General features: G+C 30.2%; 1 long non-coding RNA gene and 1 pseudogene across 1 annotated transcript; both read left to right on the forward strand.

Moving 5' to 3' along the window:
• The first annotated feature begins 326 nt into the window (after nt 1-326).
• LOC114170201 (uncharacterized) lies at nt 327-2,619 on the forward strand (annotated as a pseudogene).
• Nucleotides 2,620-8,957: 6,338 nt separating this feature from the next.
• LOC114168232 (uncharacterized) lies at nt 8,958-11,340 on the forward strand. Its single transcript, XR_003600643.2, has 3 exons — nt 8,958-9,190; nt 9,289-9,522; nt 10,957-11,340. It is a non-coding gene; the product is annotated as an uncharacterized LOC114168232 (long non-coding RNA).
• The last annotated feature ends 6,419 nt before the right edge of the window (nt 11,341-17,759 follow it).

A 17,759-nucleotide genomic window follows, 5' to 3' on the forward strand; every position in this document is an offset into this window, starting at 1 on the left:
TATTGCTATATTTTTATTATTTAAAACACCTTTATATAATGTTAAGATATAAATTCAAATAAAAAAGATAAGTTTAAAGTAAAATGAAACAAATCTACATAGAGCGAATAATTTTTTTTATATTTAAATTTTTATTTTTTATTTGAATTATATATATATATTTTTAATATTTGTCCCATTTAAATTAAAATATTAGTTTTTTATTGTTATAATTAATATTTGTCGCATTTAAATTATATAATTTCTTTTTACTTTGTGATATTATTATTTTTTATACCCAAATAAATTAATTTAATAGAAAATTTATTTTATTATAGGAAATTAAGATGAGTATACCTAGTCATGCCATCGAAAAAGAAGATGAAACGAAACCTTTTGTGGAGATATGTTACAAAGTTAAGAAAAACTCCTGGTGGTGGAAATAATATGATTAAATGCAGTTTGTGTGATTTATCATTCAATGGATCTTACACTCGAGTAAGATCTCATTTGCTAAACATTACGGGAGCAGGAGTTAGAATTTGTCCAAACGTGACTACATCAAAACTTGCTGAGTTTAGAAGATTAGACAATGAAGCAGCATTGAAAATAGAAAATTCAAAGAAGAAAAAGGTCTCTCTACCATCTGTATCTAATGAAGGAAAGCAGACGAATAGCGGTGTTAATCCAAAACACAAAGGTCCTTTAGAAGCTTCTTTCAATATCCAAGCTAGAGATACTCTTGATTATGAAATTGCAAGGATGTTTTATTCTGTAGGACTACCATTTCATCTAGCAAAAAATCCTCACTTCAGGAGCGCATTTTCTTATGCTGCCAGTACTTCTAATCTCAGTGGATATGTACCACCAACATATAATAAATTGAGAGGTCCTTTAATTGCAAAAGAAAGAAGTCACGTAGAAAATCTTCTACAACCCATAAGAGATTCATGGAATGATAAAGGTGTGACAATTGTTTGTGATGGGTGGACTGATCCTCAAAGAAGACCACTTATAAATTTTATGGCTGTCAATGAGAGTGGTCCAATGTTTTTAAAGTCAATAGATGGATCTGGTGAGATAAAGGACAAAGATTTTATTGCTAAACACATGAGAGATGTAATTATGGAGGTTGGATCAAAAAATGTGGTACAAATTATAACTGATAATGCAGTTGTATGTAAGGCAACATGTATGCTTATAGAAGCAGAATTTCCTTCAATCTACTAGACTCCTTGTGTAGTGCATACATTGAATCTTGCATTGAAAAATATTTGTGCAGCAAAAAATTGTGAAAGAAATAGTGATACTTATAAAGAATGTTTTTGGATCACACAAATTGCTGATGATGCTACATTTATCAAAAACTTTATTGTGGGGCACTCTATGAGATTGTCAATGTTCAATACCTTCAACTCATTCAGGTTGCTTTCTGTTGCTTCTACAAGATTTGCTTCAACCATTATCATGCTCAAAAGGTTTCAACGTTTGAAGAAAGGACTTCAAGAGATGGTTATTAATGATGATTGGTCTTCTTATAAAGAGGACAATGTGGACAGTGCACAATTTGTGAAAGAAACTTTATTGAATGATAATTGGTGGATGAAGGTTGACTACATACTTGCTTTTACTGCTCCTATTTATGATGTTCTCAGAAAAACAGATACAGATATGGCTACTCTTCACTTGGTATATGAAATGTGGGACTCAATGATTGAAAATGTTAGAAAGATCATATACCAACATGAAAGGAAGACAGAAGTTGAACATTCATCCTTTTTTGAGGTGGTAAATTCAATATTGATTGATCGTTGGACTAAAAGTAGCACATCTCTTCATTGCCTTGCTCATTCTTTAAATCCAAGGTAATTATGTAGTTCAATTACTTTATGACTATATTTTATTAAAATTTATAATATTATGTTAATATATCTTTATGTCTTTTTTAAAATTGTAGATATTACAGTCCTGAATGGTTAAATGAAGACCCACAAAGACGTGCCCCACATAAAGATTTTGAACTTACTCAAGAAAGGAAAAAATGTTTTAAGAGATACTTTGATGACGCTGATGTGAAGAGAGAAGTGAATATAGAGTTCGCAAACTTTTCAGGTAAATTGGGAGATTTTGCAGATGAGGACTCTTTAAGGGATAGAGGCAAAATGGATGCAAAGTCATGGTGGATTATTCATGGATCTCATGCACCAATACTTCAAAATATAGCTCTTAAGCTACTTGGACAACCATGTTCTTCTTCTTGTTGTGAAAGAAATTGGAGCACCTACTCTTTTATACATTCTTTAAAAAGAAATAAGATGACACCTAAAAGGGCGGAAGATTTAGTATTTGTCCACAGTAATCTTCGTCTTCTTTCAAGAAACTCTTCAAAATACAAGGAAAAGGAAACTAGCCTGTGGGATATTGCTGGAGATGATTTTTCAATGGATGATAATGAAATTCTTGATATTGCTAGCCTATCTCTCGATGAACCAGAATTAGAAGTTGTATTTTTTGATGAAGATTAACATATATAAGACTCAAACATTATGATATTTTAAATGTTTTTTTTATTATGAAATAAAATTATTAGATTTTAATATGTATATTGCCGTGTCCGTGTCTTATACTTTTTCAATTTTGCCGTATCTCCGTATCCGTGTCCGTGTCGTGTCCGTATCCGTATCCGTATCCGGGCATCACAGCTCCACTCTCATTTCTACCCAATGTGGGACTTTGACTCACATTTGGATTCCTAACACATAGAATTCAGTTAAAGGCCAACGCTTAGCTGGATCGTGACTCTCAATCACAACATCCACAAAGCTAGTGGAATACTTCGTCGACCTTTCTTTGATTTGACCATTTGAAAGCATGTCCCATATACCTAAGATCATGTAGGGTACAGTCTACCAATGCCTCTTTGAAGGCTCGCATTAAACTCGGGGCCTCGATCTTCCGATCCTGTCGCTTCACTAATGTGTAGAATCTCATTAAAATCACCGATAAAGAGAGAGCCTGCTGAAAGTGAATTTTCATTTACTGACTTGCATTTTTATTCTTTTCTGCTCTAATTTTTCTTTTATATATTCTACTTACACTATAATTTTTGGATTAAAATACGAATTGATGCTAGAAGAAAATTCGTCGGAACAAGAAACAAGTAAATGCCCAATCAATTCAAGAAGAAATAGAAAATGAAGGAAAAAACGATTCGAGCTTATATCAAAATATTCAATGAAATCGATAATAGATATAAACCTCTTTAGCAAGATAATTCTTTATTGATCTTCAATTCTTCTCGAATTTCCAGAATCTTCTAGGATCAACTTTCTCTCTTCCAATTTGCTTCTAACTTCTTAATTTCTTTCATCCAATAAAGATTCCTTGCTCTTTGGTTGATAATAGGAGAATGAATGGTAAGAGAGAGAAATTGGATCAGGAGAGCGTTATTAGAGGATCTATGATGCTCTGACATGCCTCATAAATGATATGTCCCGTGTCCGATACGTATCGGACGCCCACACTCATACGATACTTGTAGGACACACTATGTCCAATTTGAAAGATATTTTTTTATCGTTGACATGATTTTGACAATTAAAATAAGGAACAAATCTTACATTATCATTACTTTTCGCATATTGAATATTAGATAGATAAATTAGATTCATTTTTGTGCTAGTTGACAATGTGTTAGTTGACACTTTCAAACTTAACATGTATATACACGTCGTGTCCCGTGTCCTATATTTTTTCAATTTAGCCATATTTTCGTGTTCATGTCCGTATCATATCTGTTTTTGTATCCGGGCAACATAGGCGAGGATTTTCTGGAAAGGAATCCAGAACCGTGTGAAGGAGTGGGCCTTTCCTCAATGAGATTCGAGAGGGGATGAAAAGGTTGGATGACCTTGAATATATATTGCTGCATGAGGAAGTGAATCGTTTGTGTTTGCGGGTTTTGTAGAGAAGAAGAAGAGAATTGGAGAAATAAGAGGATTCGTGTTGTGTTGGTGTGGGTCATGGCTCCTCAGAAAGTGGGGATATCCGTGGGTTTTTGTATGTGTGTTTTGTTTTGTGAAAGTGTTGAAGCGTCTGGTGTTGGGGGGTGGATCGGTTAGTTGGTTGAGTTTGTTAGGTTAGTTGGTGGACTTAATGAGTTTAGGTTTTGTGCATGAATTAGTGAGTGTATTCGGGTTATTGTGTGTGTTACGTGAGAAGAGGAGGTAGCAGTGGCGGAGCATATAAGGGGCAGGCGGGTGCCACGGCCCCCCTCCCCAATTTTTTTTTTATTTATTTTTTATTATTTTACATTTAATTTTTTTTTAAATATTTTAAATTATTTATATTTTTTAAATTAAATACTATTATATTCAAAATTAATAAAACTTAAATTAATTATTTTTTATTTATTTTATAAAGTACAACAATAAATAATAAAATATAAAATTAAATATATAAGAAAATAAAATTATTAAGATATTTTTTATTTTTTTTCTTAATTATTTTTTGAGTTTTTGATATATTGTATTCTTCTTTTATGTTTATTTATTTTCTTTTGTTACTAAAAAAAAGTTAGGCATAAATTCAGTATTTCTATTCTCATCTTTTTATATTTTCTATTCCATTATTAAATAAATAAATAAGGTAATTTCCTCTTGTCTCACTTGATAGTAAACTATTTCTTTAACATTTAGTATTATTTTTTTATCTCATGACCTTCTTGTATATTAATTTTTTATTAATATAGAAGAAGAAACAATGTACTATGTGATTTTTCATAGTCAATTTTTAATTGTAACTTGATTATTATAGTTTTTTTAGTAATTATGTGTCTCAACTTTTGATTAGATTATGATAAATTATTTTTTAGTCTTAAACTTATTTTCTAAATAGGTATATTAATGAAAAATAAAAGAATAAATTTATTTTTTAAAATTGATAGAGAAACTACTGGTGAAGATGAAAACATGATAATATGGTTATTTATCGCATAATAATGAAATGAAAGTTTGTGAATATTTTTTGAATCAAATGTATGTTAATAAAACGGAAGATGAATATTTTGCAGATAATATGATTATTTACATCCAAAAAAGTTAACTGAAAAATCTAATTATAATCAATTTCCATGAGTTCAAAAATATGACAAAAACAATAGACATTCCTTTAGATTATGTAATTTCTTTGATAATTATATATGTACTAGATTATGTATTCATTTTTATTGAATTAGTCACAAAAATATTAAATATATAAATTTTGAGTATATTATTTTGGCTCCCCCAAAAATTTTAGTGAAGATCCGCCATTGGGAGGTAGTGTGGCAGTGAGTGTTAAGTGTTGCTGTGAGGTTTGAGTGAGTGCAGTGAGAGTGTGCGTTATGCGTGGGTGTTATTAGAATGAGTGAATTGTGAGGAAAAAGAAAATGAGTGCATGGTGCAGGTGTGTGTGATGCGTCAATGGTATGGAGTGGGTGTACAAGTTACATGAGAGAGAGAAGATGTGAGGGGGTGTGGATCCCACGGTGTGTGAGAGATAAAAAAAATGAAAAGAGAGAGAAAAAAATGACACGTCTTGTATAGGAGGAGATTTTTGGAGGAAAGAAAAGAAGAAAACATAGATACGGTTCGAAATAAGAATTGTACTTTTTGAAAGAAGATTATGACTGGTAAGAAAATAGAAAATAAGGTGTGTTAAAAGGAAAACTTTCCACTATTTTTAATTAATTTAACCAATTCATTTTTCTTTTCATTTTTGTTTTATTATTATTTTTATTTTTATCTTTCTTTTACCCTTTATTTCATTTATTTTTATCCCTTTATTATTATTATTATTTACCATTTACTTTTTTTTTAATATTTAAAAATCATTTTATTTGTCCGAACGAAATTGGATGTTGACATAATTACATAATATGTTTAGTTGGTTAAATTCAGGTGGCATGAGACTTATCTGAATTGAACAATAGATTTTGTAATCTGGGATAAGTGGATTTACATTTGAATCAAGGAGTCAATGCATTTTAATCATGGTTTCATTAACCATTTTTAATAGCATTTTGAATCTGCCAAACCTCTCTAACTTGTGTTCTATTAGAACCTTTTATTGAAAACAATGGTCATTGGGAGATGACCTTGAAAGAACTCCGAGTACTACATTTAAATTATTTATTTGATTGGGTATGATAATGATCATTTGTCTCTATGCATCTTTTATTAAATCATGTTTGTTGAGCTATGATTCTTTTATTAAATCATATTTATTGAGCTAAATGTCTAGTATTAAATGTTTGCATGTTATATGTATAGAGTGTGATATTAATTCTAGAATGTTCAAAATTATAATTAGCTTACCCTTTCTTTTTTGTGTTGTTGTTATGTTTTCTTTTGCAATGATCATTGTTATCGCTTGTAGTGACAGTGATAGTGACAGTGATAATGAGACTAAAAAATAAGGGTGTGGATCACTAATGGGAGTTTGAAAGAGTAGTTTTGTGCATGTATGGATGGATATATTATGTAGTGTAAAATCATAGTCCTTCTTTTAATTTTGAATTATGTGGAAACTAACTTTTTTTTATAAGCTTTGCAACAAACGACTCTAATTACGTTTTGAATAGATTTAAGCATGTCTCATGTTTGCTTGGTTTGTTTTACTTAATATCTATCATGTATGCGATCTATAAATAGAATTTCTCTCTATTTTCAGAGTGTTACAAGTATCATTAAAAATTATGAATAAATATTATTAAATATATACATAATTTTTGGGGACAGGGAGGTACAAATATATTTTACTTTATTAATTTCAAAATATCTCCCCGAAAGAAAAAAAACATCATTATTGCTTTATCCACTCAAGTCATACCTACTTCCGTAAAACTGAGTTTGGTCTTCCATCATGAAGCTCTCTAGATAGCTCTACGTTAGGTGAGAAAACTCCACCCATTTCCATATTGCATATCCTATTTAACCCTCCGTAATTATACACGTAATTATATATCATTGAGAAGAAAATGAAGATCTCATACCACCAATCTTAATTTTTTATATTTATTTATTTCAACACCTTTAATTTTATTTTTATCTAAATTTTACTAAATGTAAAATTTAAAAACCTAAAATATTTTTTTTTAAATTAGAAAAGTGAATTTTATTAAAATATAATGAAAGTGAATGTCATTCATAAAATAAAATAGAGGAATTGTTGAAAATTATAGAAAACTTTAGCGTCTTTTTATTTAAATAATTAAAAATGTGAATGTTTATTTTAAAACTACATAGAATGAGTATCATATACCGTATAACCTATTCTTGGCAAGTGAATTTTCTTAAGGAAACATATTAAATGAATATAATCAAATTCATAAAAATTTAATTCTTTAATCTATGTAATGACAATTTTAATTAATTAAATACTATAAACTTGATACAAAATTATCAAAGATATTAAATTCCATTTTATTTTTCGTTCTAAGTTATTAATAGTTTGTTAATTTTACATTGATTTCATTAAGCAAACCCTTTAAAATAAAATAGTGTTGTAAGAATAGAAACTACAAATAGGAAAACACCATACATCACAACTACTACAATCTCGATCTATATATATATATATATATATATATATATATATATATATATATATATATATATATATATATATATATATATATATATATATATATATATATTCAAACTCCGAAACCATTCAAAACCACACAATTATGACTATTTCAAAAGCTGAAAATGTGGTATTTTCCTAAAATAACTAAAACCCCATCTTTAAAAGCCAATTTACATCACCATTATTCCTCAGACCTGTAAGAAAATAACATAACAAAGCCATACACATTTGTTTCATCAACAACACTTGCAGGTCTCAAACAAAGTCACATTTATTCATCATGGACATGAGGAAGATTGCTTGCGCTGCTCTCATCGCCGCTGCCTCCGTTAGTGCTGTCGTGGCTACCGTCGAGGTTTCTGCCCCTGCCCCTGGACCTAGCAGTGGAGCCTCAACTATTGTACCGCTTGTCAGCTCCTTGGTTGGTGCCTGTGTCTTGTCTTTCTTTGCCTTGTTACACTAAGCTTTCATGGCAAGAGGTTAATGGAAGAGTCATCAGTAAGGAATAATAGAAAGAGTGGATGATGTGATCTTGTAACAAATTCATTTAATATGTTAATTATACCACAAATATATGTGATAATAGCTATGAAAATATAATATTAGTCTTAAATGAGACTCTAATAGCATCATTAAGAATGCAAAAGCAAATGAGAAAGAAGAAAAAACTAGTTAGAATTGGTCCAACCATTCTAAAATGAAAATAAATTTTAAAAATAATATATAAATAACGTCGACTAAAGACACTCAAAATTCAACACAATGTTAATTTTTTGTCGTCAATGCTAACGATGAATAAATATAAAAATAGAAAAGAAATAACCACCATGGACTATTACGACACTAAAATGGACATTGCAATTTAATTTTATATTGAAAATTAAACTTAAAGTTTGTCAGACTAACGCTATGGAAGGATATATATATATATATATATATATATATATATATATATATATATATATATATATATATATATATATATATATATATATATATAAAAGCAAAAATGATATAAATTGTGTTGGTCATTGGGACACTAATGAATACTACAATTTAATTTTGAATTAAAAATTGAATCATAGCATAAGTTAGACCAACTCTAAGAAGTCATAAATGTAAAATTTCAAAATAAGTGTTGCGTGTTGTTTCTGAGATGCACAAAGGGTCAAGTTTCAATAATAAAAAAATTAGAGCATTTGATTGGATTTGTCGACGCTTTAGATTTTATAATAAAAATAAAAATAAAAATTAATTCTTTAAAAATGTTTCTGTTGACTTGGCGGACGCATTTCAAATAAGTTTTTCATATGAGATTTACAGTGTTGATATAGCCAACGCTATGTGAAAGTTAATACGTGAAAGTTAGTAAAGTTAGAAACATTTTAGAGTCTAGGTTTCCTCCATTTTCTTTCCATAAAATTGAACACCATTACGCTCGCGAATGTGCTTCGTCCAAGCTTACGTCCTTTTCATAGTTTGTCTTGGTTGAGCTTATTGAGAGTTTGCGCAAGATTGCAAGCCGTACACTTTTGAAGGGGATGCAATTTGTACCCTGTGAAGTAAGAAGAATATAAACCTGGTATGTAATCAAAATTCCCCATGTTATTGTTCATTTTATCCATTGCGGAACCATAATCTTTGAATTTTTTTTCCCAATCATGGTCCCCAACATTGAAGGCGGAGCTATTTATGAACAGAAATAAGAAGTGTTTTGTTTGTTAAGGTAAAGGTTAATGGTTGGATCTGAAACCCTGAATTTGAATTAGAGGTTAATTTTATGACCGAGTTCATTAAAAAATTTAGTACATATTTGATTTTGATTTTTGTTGTGATTGAATGACCTATTGTGGAGGTTGAACAAAGACTTTTGCATGGAGGGGAATCCTTTGTTGGCATGGTGTTAAAGGTTAGGTGAGTTCTGTGCATGAAATTGTTTTAGTTGTTGCTATATACATTTTCATAATGTCTATGCTTTTTTCAATGTCTATGTTTTTTGTGTAAGTTGTATCTGTGTTTTTTCTTTAAAGTTAAAACTTAGGCTCTTTTTTTTATATAAATATAGTTAGTAAACCTATACATAATATGCACTTGAACTAGTAGTCTACTCCTATTGTGTTTTTGTTAATCCTGCTAATTTATTCATAAATGAAGATCTGTTTGTTTAAAACTACTACCAATAACTCATAACAGGCTAATGAGCATTTAAAATGAACATGTAAATTAAGAAAATTATTTATAAAAGGAAATATAAAATAACAATGTCCTCTATTATTCAAACAAAAGCTATCATCTGAAAAATTAAGGGATACTATTTTAAAAAGATATTTTTCTCCACTTTGTTTGTCATTGCTTTGTGCTATGCAACAACAAGATGAAGTGATTTTTTGGTAGAATTTTGAAAAAAAAAAGGTTAGATTCATTATGCTTTTGGAGAAGCAGAGTTCAAGTTTGTGCAATTCATTTTAAAATTTTAGTTCTTACCTACTTCACAAGAGGTTTGTATAATTAACTCTACCTCTTTCCTACGATGCCTAGGGATTTGTTGATGGTGATCATCATGATAATGACTATTATACACCTCTTCAAGTCTAGAGAAGTAAGGGACCTCATGATGTTCTCACCTTCTATATGATCCCTGACGTTGTTTACTCCTTTGTTTGTTTTCCTTTTGCACAAGTTGAGCAAGCATGCTCTTCAAACCTCATCTCTTTTTCTAAATTCCTTTTGTCATTTTCTAAATTTTCTTTAAAGTTTCCAATCTCATCTCTCAAGTTCATTCCTCATTAGGCTTCTCATTGCTTCTATGCACACTATAATTCCTTGTATGTCTAGAATGACAATGATCACTCCTTTTTTATCAAAAGATTTTCTCAAAGTTTGAAAGGCTTTTACAAAAATGGAGTGACATAGGTTTTCACAAAAAAGATTTTTCAAAGAGTGTGTGTGCAAGTTTATGTATTTGCACGTGAAGGGGGATTAATGGGTCATTTTGGGGTGCAAAATACATATAACATCTTGCATGAGCATTTTTATTGGCCTCATATGAAACATGATGTGCATACATTTTTGTGATAAGCGTATTGATTGCAAGAAAGCTAAATGTAAAGTCATACCAAATTGTTTGTATAATCCATTACATGCTCCAGAACTATCTTGGATTGATATTTCTATGGTCTTTGTTTTAGGTTTGTGATGACTCATTATTTTGATGGATGTTTAGTGCTTATTTGTCTATTGTTAGTGCATTTTCATCTATTGGGCTTCATTAGACCAATAATTCAGTTTTTTACTAATTTGGATTTAGTGCATTTTAGACGTCTAATTTTCGTTTGTAATTATTTTTAGGGTCTTTTTTGTGAAGCAATAATTGGTTTGGACACTTCATCTTGAGCTGAGAAAGTTGTGCCACTTCAACCCTATTTCCATGTCAACATTTAGGCCTAGAGTGGCAATTTTGTAATTTTGTCGCCCACAATGGCAGATTTGTAATTCTGAACATGTTTGGTGATGTGACCAAGTTGGGTTTAGGGTTTTAGGGACCAGAACCTCTATTTTTGTTTTGGTCTTCTCTTTTCACGTTTGGAGAGACCTTATAAGAGCCATTTGAAGGCAACCACTCTATTTTCATATTTTGGTTCATTTTGGACAACACCCAACTTAAGGTTTCACATTCTAGTTTGATTGTTTACGTTTCTAGTTCAATTTATCCCTTTCCATGATGCATTTTCACTCTATTTTGTTTTCTAATTTGAATCCCATGGAGAATTAATTTTGTGTATTCTTTGGAAAAGAATGAAATGAAATCTTGAGGTTCTTTTTCAAATTGTGCTTTTGTTCTGTTTACTTCTTCAATCTTTGTTTTTATTAAGAATATGAATTTGAATGATGATTAATCTCATATTCGTGTTTCTACACCTTAATCAACCTATGTTCATGCTTAATGGGTATGTGTTATTCACAACATGATTAATCTATGGGTGTGAGTTGATTGAAGCAAGCTTTGCTTAATTGCATAAATAAACCTGTGTTAATCTTTGCTTAGTTGGTTAATTTCGGGTTTCATGAGAGTAACCTGGACATAACAATTAATTTAGTGACCTTTGATCAGTGGAGTTTCATTGAATCCAAGGAGTCAATACGTTTTCATTGACTATTTATTGAATTTATTTTTGTTTGCTATTCTGTCAAATTGCGTTTTGAAACTAAACCCATATTTTTTGTTGTGTTTGAATCCTTTGATTGAGGACATTGATCACTAGAGATGACCTTTGGATAACGTCTTGAGTACTACATTTAAACTATTTTATTTTTTCGAGTACGACCTCGATTACTTGCTTCGGTCGAAAGGAGGAAAATAATCAATTTTCATAGTGGTTGATAGGTGTTCTAAGATGGTTCATTTTATACCTTGTAAGAAAGTAGATGATGTATGCATGTTGCTAACTTATTTTTCAAAGAAGTGGCAAGATGACATGGCTTGCCTAAAAGTATTGTAAGTGACTGAGATTTCATATTTTAGTCACTTCTGCAAGACTTTGTGAAGGTAACATTGGAACTAAATTATTGTTTTCAACAACTTGTGACCACAAATAGATGGACAAACTAAGGTGTTGCATAGTACCATTTATACTCTTCTTAGAGCAACAATTAAGAAAAATCTTCGAACTTGGGAAGAATATTTATCATGTGTTGAATTTGCTTACAACATGGTTGTACATAATAATACTCAATTGTCACCATTTGAAATTATTTATAGTTTTAATCCTTTAACTCCTTTGGATTTGTTACCATTACCTAACATTTCTCAATATAAGGACAGGATAAGATGAAGCAAAATATGTCAAGAAGTTACATGAGAAAGTGAAGGCCCAAATTGAGAAGAAAATGGAAGGGTATGCAAAATATGCCAACAAAGGAAGAAAAAAAAAGGTCACATTTGAACTAGGTGACTAGGTATGGGTGCATTTCAAAAAAGAGTGGTTCCCATAAAAAAGAAGAAGTCTAAGCTTATGCCAAGAGGGGATGGTCCTTTTAAAGTATTGACCATGATAAATGATAATGCCTACAAACTAGATTTGCCAAGTTAGTATGGTGTAAGTGATACTTTTACTGTGGATGATCTATCAGTGTTCGATGTAGGTGATGATTTATCAAATTTGAACACAAAACCTTTTGAAGAAGGGGGAATGATGTGGACATCATTGACAAGGGTCAAGTTTTTAACAATCATGAAGTTTATATTCAAGATGAAATGGAAGCCCAAGACCCAATACAAGGCTTAAGAGGGTCCATGACAACAAGAGCTAAATTCACCTAGGAAACTTTGAAAAAGATGGTGGTTAGTCTAATGGAGGTGTAGTTACATGATAGGACCCAACATGTGAAGAAGCTACTCACATGTAGTGTTTGCTTGGAACAAGAACAAAAGGCTCAATTGTTAGACTCTTGATAAAAGACCTAAGAACTTATTTATGTGATATTTTTTCTTTGGTAAAAATGGGTATAAATAATTTGGGAATGAAGGGAATAAACATAATTTTTAGTTATAATTTAATAGAGCTTAGTTGCATAGTCTATTCAAATACCTAGATTCCCTATTTAATGCAATATAGGGCATAACCAGATATCAATCTGCAGATATAGTAAGACAAATGAATAATATGCATGTATGGTATGATTTGCTTAGGAAAAACTTGCTAAAACTTATCTAAACTACCTAAATTGAATGCAAAACTTAACTAATTATGAACTAAATGAATATGGAATAAGTAATGCATGCATAAACTATGCTGACATATGATATTTATTCTTTGAAAGTGCCTTAAAATGATGAAATCATAATGCACAACATGTGTTTAATGAAAATCTTAAAAGAGAACCTAATGCTTGAAAGGTGTTTGACAAAATGCTTGTGAGAATGGGATTGGATTTATGCAATGCAAAGCATACAAAAAAAATTAAGGGTTAAATATGTTTTTAGTCCCTGAACTTTGACTCAAAATTGGAATTTGTCCCTGTCTGAAACTTCGATACATTTTGGTCCCTAAACTTTAGAAATGGATGAATATAGTCCTTTTTAACCCAATTATGTTAACTTTTTTTGACGTGTTGAACGCTTTTCATATTAGTATTAGAGTTTTTTACACTGTTTGACACATTCTTGGTTCAATATCTACTGAGAAATATGTTTGACACTTCAAAAAAAGTTAACGTAATTGAGTTAAAAGGACTATATTCATTCATTTTTAAAGTTTAGAGACCAAAATATATTGAAGTTTCGGACATGGACGAATTCCAATTTTGGGTCAAAGTTCAGGGACTAAAAACATACTTAACCCAAAAATTAACTACACTAAAAACAACTGAAATTTATGTTGAGATTCAATTAAACATGCACACAACTCTCTACTCGAAGAAAAATGCAGAAAACAAGAAAATGTGTTATGGCATGGCTTATGAATAAGAGCTTGATGCGATTATGATGTATGAGCAAGTTATGATGAGAAACAAATGATACAAATCATTCACAAATGAATGCAAGTGCAAACTAGAACTATCAATTCACTCTACAATTGCGAAAATCGAAAATCCCCAAAAATGAACCCTAATTAATAGAATAAATGGTAAAAGTGAATTCACACTAAATTCCACTTCATTTATGATGTGATTTCAGTCAGGATTCACTTTTCAGCTTTATTATGAATTTTACTCTACTTTTGTTATTCAAGAGTCACTATGAACATCTTGAATGAATATAAGTCCACTATGTGCTCACGAAATCATAATAATGACTATGCATATACTATGATCTAGCATGTTACAAAAGCAAAATTTCATTCGCTATCAATTTGAAAGCAATTGTTAAGTTGAAAAAGAAAAACGAATTAAAATCATGTAAGAACAATGAGATGAATGAGTTTAATCAGTTAGAATTAACAAAAAATATTATAGATGGAAGGTATCACTGAAATCACAAACAACATTTTGAGTTCATGACCAAAGCTCTCTCTATGGAGTTCAAAGTTCATAAAATTAACAACTAAAACTACAAGAGAGAGGAAACTTGAAGATCAATCTCCTTTAGCTAGATATGTAGTTTGAGATTCAATCGAAACTTCAAGGACAAATCCTAAACACTGGTGGAAATATAATCAAATGTTGTGAAGTGTGGTTGTTCATAGCCTCTCGAGAGCTCTTTTGATCTTGATTCTTGTATACGTTTCTACTTTCTCCAAACTTCGAGAACTTCCTTTACTAATTCAGATTTCACTTGCTAAACATGTTTACTCACTCCTTGCAGCAGGTCAATTTTTAGTTTGGCTTTTCCTTTCTAGTTAGACTTCTTCTCTTGGGTTAACAGGTCTCATGTCTTCCTACATAGTTTTTTCTCCTTCACTGGCTATTTTTGGTTGTTGTAGTTGTGTAAAATTGTCCTTTAGAGTCCTTAACATGCTACAACATGTTACGTCTCTAGCCTCGGCCCTTTGCAGGTCATATGGCAGCAACAAATTCAACTTCAAGTCAATGGCCTATAGCAATTCACTACAAAAAAACATGTAAATACCGACGTTTATTTTTGTAATTTACGTCATTTTTAACTGTCGTTATTTACTTGAGCGATGGTTTCCTGAAATATCGTAATTCTTGCCGTCACAAAGTATAATACGGCGGTTATAGATGAACCGCCGCAACAACCATCATTTTATACAACGTATAAAGTGACGGTTTAAAGAGGCAAAAAAACGTCAGTTAAAGCTGACGTAATATTTTTACTGGATGACAAATATAATGTGAAAAACGACACTTTAAACTGACACTATTATCATTATATTATGACTTTTTTAATTGTCACCAGATAAATTACGTCATTATCAAATGTCATAATTTTAATATTTAATTATCTATTATTTTCCACCATACTTTCATAATTTAATATAATTTATTTTTTATGATAATTTAAAATATATAAAAAATTATATTACTATAAAAAAAAGAAATTAATAGACTAAATTATTTTATTACCAACATAATATAATTACACCAAAGTACAAAAATATTCAATCATCCAAAAAAAACATTAAAATTTCATAAGACAATTATAAAACTTGCAATGCTAATTCTAAGTTGTTTTGCTTCCACCACTTGATCTTCATATATCGTGTGGAGATGGCACACCACTTCTAACATTTGGTGCCTACAATGAAGAAAGAATATAAATACATATGAATAAGTAAAATTCAAATAAATTAAGAGATCCATACAATTAAATGCCAAAATAATTAAATAAAGATGTTCTATTCTCAAAACAATTAAATGAAATAGTTAACTAAAATAATTAGTTAACCAAAATATTCATTCAAAACAAATATAAAATTATATATATATATATATATATATATATATATATATATATATATATATATATATATATATATATATATATATATATTCTGCACACATATAAAATAAATGTCAAAAATGTATTTTATAAGTTTTAAGCATTTTATCTTCTTAAACATCATACTTGGCTAAAAAAACATAACAAACAACTACGACATTTAACATATAGACCTTAAATCCTTTAAAATATAACTTTTCATAAAAGTATAAAACAAATTTGAACAAATTCAAGAGAAGTGTTAGATATGGGTGAGTTGCTAGTATTTCTCATTTTGAAATATGAACTTTTAGACATATTGAAAATGGTGAGGCAATACCCCTACACGCACCATAACCGAACAAGGTTAGCATTTGAATATACTAATTTAACATTATCAGATTAAATATAACACGGTCTCTTTATGGAATTAAGGGAAAAAGTTGCTAAGTATTTAGTTTTATTACACTACATATATAATCTCATCAACATCTAATTAACATAATAAGATTCTCAATGTATAGGTCATACAAGAAAGAATTAAGAAGTCACGTGAAAAACCCAAAACTTTATGAGTTATGAGAATTGAAATGCATACCTTTTGTTATTTTTCAAGCTTTTGAAATAGGGAATATGCAGGTAGCATAAACTACCTCATTGAGAAGCAGAACATATATAGTTATGAAAACTAACCTTTCTTTAGTTAACATTCTTGCTCACAGATTGCGTATCTGCACAAAACAACAGTAAATTCTTTAGAAGTTATATACATACGACTCTTATATATATATATATATATATATATATATATATATATATAAGAAACAAAGAAGAGAAGAAAAGAAAGAAAAGTTTAGCATGTGATATATCTATCTCATAAACATTTGTATGAACAGGGGTCTTTGTCACACCACCTTTTGAAAAGGAAATGGGAAGTCAAATTAATTGAAATTCATACAATAAGCCATATCTCTTTACACACCCAACCTGCAAGCCTACCAAATTAATACATACATACACACATAAGCAAACTGAAATAGAAAAGGAACATGAACACACATTATAAATTATTGTCATATTACTTATAAGGCTATGAATTGTATAACTTCCTAGTCGACCCCGAGCATGCTTTCTCTTAGAATAAGTGCAAACACCTAAACAACCAACGCTAATAGGAAGAATCTCAACAAACTTGTTCTTCCTTACCTCATACAACAGTATAATTTGAAAAAAAAAATATATGCATTAACTATAAAAAGCATAAAACATAAGATTCAACACACAATAATTGGGTAGAAATTCAAACCTTTAGAATGTGTATTCTGTGGATTCAACATAATTACTCACTACAAAGTTGTCTCTTTAGGGCACTGCCTTTATGTTCCAAAGGATATATTTGAGTTTATGTATGCAGATGTTTAAATATAGTTGTGCTTTCTTCTACTTTTCAAATGGTATTCGTATTCTGCCTCAACAGAAAGTGAAGAACTTTTCCCTAATTGCACAAGAAAAACAAAAACTAAACACCCATTATCCAGAAGGCTTGATTATACATTGACATCATCATTACTTCACAAGTGCCTTCTAATTCATATATTCACAAGAAATGAAGAGGAAACTCACAAGAAAAAATTGTGTCGTTGTGTCCTGACGACCCACCACGATCCCCTTCACGAAAAAAATGCAAATCCACGCCCTCCTTCTTGCATTATTGTTTAGCTTCTCCTGCGATGACGATAGGGAAAACAATCCTTGGGTGTTGAAGGTAGTT

This window comes from Vigna unguiculata, chromosome 11, assembly GCF_037176805.1.
Source record: "Vigna unguiculata cultivar grain cowpea cultivar isolate G323 ecotype 2 chromosome 11, ASM3717680v1, whole genome shotgun sequence".
Taxonomy (NCBI): Eukaryota; Viridiplantae; Streptophyta; class Magnoliopsida; order Fabales; family Fabaceae; genus Vigna; species Vigna unguiculata.